Here is a 4,304-nt window from a genome sequence, read left to right as displayed (position 1 = left end):
TCCTCTCCCTTGGAAAGTGGGGTGTTCAAATTTGGATAAAAAACCGAAAACCGAACTGAACCAAGCTGAATAAGCTAATTCAGGTATTGGTTTGGTTCGGTTTTTGATGTGTTAAAAATTTAATAAAATCAAACAGAAAACCAAACTACTATACTATATAAAATTGTATATTATATAATTAATTATTTATATTAATTGTATTATGTTTCACTAATTTAAGGAAAAATTCTCGATTACTACCTTGTACTTTAGTCCTAGTGTCATTTTACTCCCCAAACATTAAAACACGATAATTCGGTACCCGAACTTTCAAACGGTGCCAATCCAGTACCTACCATTAACCATGCGTTAAGTGGCATTTAAAAAGACACAAATGCCCTTCGTGTGTCATCTAATTCTCTTTATCAACGATCCAAATGTTGATAAAATAATGAACAGTGCCAAATCCTTGCCTCTTCTATTCAAGAAAGTTGGAGTCACTATAATGCCCACTAAGACATGACCCCAACTTTCATGAATAGAAGAGACAATGATTTGAGACTATTCATTTTTGGTCAACGTTTGGATGGTTGCTAAAGACAATTAGATGACACTCAAAGGGTGTTTATGTCTTTATAAATGCCACTTAGCGACTGTTTAATGGGCTGGTTAACGTCAGGTATTGGATTGGCATATTTTGAAAGTTCAGGTATTGAGTTGTCACGTTTTAAAGTTTGGGGACCAAAGTGACACTAGGCCCAAAGTATACGGTACTAATTAGGAATTTTCCCTTAATTTTATTTAATTATTGTTTTATATATTACTCTTTTTCTTAAATCTCCCTTTAGGCATTGAGCCCAATCGGAATTTTTGTTAGTATCAATACTAAATAAGAACACTAACTTAAATTAATTACTACTTTACTAATTAGTATTTAGTAATTACTAGTAACTAGTAAGTGGGAAACACAAAAGACAACCACATTGGAGTGCCCGAGTTGGGTTAGGAGTCAAACTATCAAAGAGTAATTACTAATTAGTATTTACTAATTACTAACTCTTGTTTGATTTTTCCCTTTTTCTACTAACTCAGTCCTTTTATTTTTTAAATGCGGTAAGGATTGGTTTAGTTTAAACCCTCTTTCGTTCGGTTCAATTGAGGGATATGACCAAATTAAATAGTGGGTTAGGTCATCGGTTTGAACCGAACCAAACCGAATGTACACCCCTACTTGTCATATAAATTAAACAGTTATGTAAGGGACACTTTCGTCATATTCTGAATTCTCAAATCATACCTTGTATTATGATAGAGTCCCTCTTTTATGTTCGGACATTCTCAGAATTCCCTCTCACCACTCTGTTCCACAGTCCAACGCGCAGGTGTGTGGTGAGTGGCCAACGGGATGCTCGGGTTGGGGCACAAAGAAGATGAGGACAAGAGATGGGGAGGGGAGAGTTCGAATGACCTTAAAACTTTTGAAAGAAGCCCTGTTTTTGAATTTTGTCCTTTTGCGGGTGGTTAAACCGGGTTTGTTCAGCTAACGGCTGAACACCCGTTAATATTAGTGTTTTTGTCGAAATGCCAATGTGGTAACTTCTGAATGGTGGGATCACGTATCCAATAAACCCACGAGTGCTTATTCCCTTTTCTGTCCGGCTGACTGCTTATTCCCTTTTTGATAAGTATTTCTGTCTGGCTACTTTGGATGGAGGTGAAGGACACGGTAATTCCCGAAGGCCACCACCGCTCGATGACTAATTCTGTTAGAATTTTAAATATACCGTTGTAAGAATCGTGGTATTTATTCTGCAATCTTTGATACGCTTTACCTTGTCATTTAAATTGATTTTGTAACGGTCCAAATCCTTATCCATCGACCTGAGAGCAATACTTACCTCGATATCGATTAATTTCTATATAAGACTTGGTGTTTTCCATTCAGAGAAGACCTCGATATCGTGCTTCTTAGAAAAGAAAAAACAGAGAACAAAACCACTCGATTTCCTCAGACTTACCTGCGAATGGTGATCCATGGCTCCAGAGTCAGTTCACTCAGGTGGAGCTTCGCAGCTTGAATTCCAATGTGAGTAATCCTCAAAACCCTAAAACCCAAGTAGCTTTCTTGTTTGTGGGTTACTTCGATGTTTTGTCTATTTTCTTGATTTGGCGGCTGGTTTCTGCAGTTTCTCTCAATGAGGGAGATCGGGCGAGTGACAATCAGAAACTTGCTTTCCAGGACGTCGGAGCTGAAAGCCGTTGGAGAGTCTTTGACTGAGGAAGAGAGGGCTGCGTGTTTGATCGAATCGTATCTGGACATGGACGAGGAGGTATAGGATTTTGAAGTCTTCCTTCGGGTGAGTACTATTATAGGATCTGCAGCTTGAATGCGTAAACGTTGAATTTGAATTCATTTTTGTATGCAGTTTATGGTTTTGGGTTGAGATTGTAAAAGATCATAGCGAATGATCTTTCTATGATATGTGTAAAGGTGTACTATGTAGATGCTTTGATTCCGAGACAGAGAATTTGGCTTGTTGGATGATTGTTCTGGATTTGAAACATAGGGTACATGGCATTGCCCTTTTCAAAAGGCATGCACCTATTTTAAAAATGACTTCCTTTGTTTATATTTTGTTTGGTAGATTCTTTTGTGTTATATGCCTTTGTAATGGTTTGTCAACTTCTCAAGTACCTTTTATTGCTGTTTATATTAGTAGTAATGGTCTATTGGCTTTTAAAATAAATAAATATAAAGACCATTCAATACCTGAATGGTCTATTAGATTTTATGGCTGTGATTTATGACTCAAATGAAAATAATTTTTAAGTTTTTTTGGTGTTGCTTCTGGTTGTCCACATTTGTATCTCTATGCCAGCCTGATGATGCCTTTTGCCCTTTACCATTTCTTGTAGCACTTTAGAGGAGCTAAAAATCCATTATTTTTCTGCAAGTAATTTGATGCAGTTTTGCACCAATTTCTCAAAACATTGCAATGCATCGTGTCAAGATAAATTTGAAACTTATTGGAAATGGTTTTAGAAGGAGGTTCCTTTTTTTGTTCTCCATAACAAAGCAAAATTACTTTCACCAATGTCAAATCCTGAAAATGGAAATGATAATTATATTTGCACCTGAAATTTGCAAATAGAACTCATTAGTATAAATGCCTTCTGTCTTACTATGTCATCTATAACATGCATAATCTTACCAAAGAGATTAGACTCATTTGCTTATATATTATATGTTGAGGCATGACTAAATTTGATCATGTCTAAGCAGTCATATAAAAAAAAATTTTGGTCTCAGTAGAGATGATTGGGCATTGCATTTTGTGATAACAATTTTTAACAGAACTGAGCAAGTTGACTGAGGAATTCATATAGCTTTGTTGCCAGACACCCTGATCATATCCATCTTGAGGTCACAGAGCATCAATGTGCTCTATCCAACACCTACAATACCTCTATATAGCTCCCTGATTCAAGTGAAAATCTCTAGCAACCTCTGGTCGAAAGGGCTGGAAAGAAAGGCTTTAAAATCGTGTTACTTCCAGGCATTTACTTGGTAAAGAATGCATTTCTCAGCTCCATGACTAGCACTTCCCTTCTAGAAGGCCAAAACCAGGATTTGGAAAGAAAAAAGTTTTGTTTGCTTCAAATGGTCTCAGATGATCTCTGCAGTGAGCATCAGCTATCTTAATGGCAGTGGCCACTATAGCCCATTTCAATACTTTCTATGTAAGAGATAATCCATGCTGACTCCTAGACGCCATAGGAACTCTCCTTAGCCCTTAATACCACTGTTTAAAAACATTGAGAGAGTTTGGTGGAGAATGGGATTCTTTGTTTCTTGAGACCCATTATTATTTTTTTTCTGTTCCCCCATGCATGTATTCCTTATCTATCTTACCCAGCAGAGTTGGGAAGCTCATCAAGATTTTCAGAAAACATCCCACCCTTCTAAGTTCTAACCTTCTACCTATCGGAATATTAAGTCTTGATTCTGGACTGTAATTGTTTGAAAGCCATTTTTCTATTTTGACTTTTGAGCACATTACAAACTGAAAATTATATAAGTAATATTTTCTATAATTGAAACAATTACTTTGATGTTTTAACCTTAGATACAACTATGGGCGGACCTCAATTTGAGGAAAACACCTCAATTGGTGGAGTTAGTTGATGATAGTAAGGTGAAATAGCCTTTTTATAGAAGTTTTCTGCTTATTTGTGATTTTTTATGAAATGTTATTTGCTACTTTTTAGTTCATATGTTGTATTTTGTTCATAAATCGTTAGATGTGGAGGAGCTGATGAATCAA

The 4,304-nt window shown here is 36.3% G+C and overlaps 1 long non-coding RNA gene across 1 annotated transcript; it reads left to right on the top strand.

Moving 5' to 3' along the window:
- The first annotated feature begins 1,457 nt into the window (after positions 1-1,457).
- Positions 1,458-2,609, top strand: LOC148802373 (uncharacterized). Its single transcript, XR_016082120.1, has 2 exons — positions 1,458-2,065; positions 2,166-2,609. It is a non-coding gene; the product is annotated as an uncharacterized LOC148802373 (long non-coding RNA).
- Positions 2,610-4,304: the final 1,695 nt, after the last annotated feature.

This window comes from Nelumbo nucifera, chromosome 2, assembly GCF_055504915.1.
Source record: "Nelumbo nucifera cultivar China Antique chromosome 2, China Antique-T2T, whole genome shotgun sequence".
Taxonomy (NCBI): domain Eukaryota; kingdom Viridiplantae; phylum Streptophyta; class Magnoliopsida; order Proteales; family Nelumbonaceae; genus Nelumbo; species Nelumbo nucifera.
Note: the sequence above shows the minus strand (reverse complement) of the source record. Positions and strands in the feature narration are given on the sequence as shown.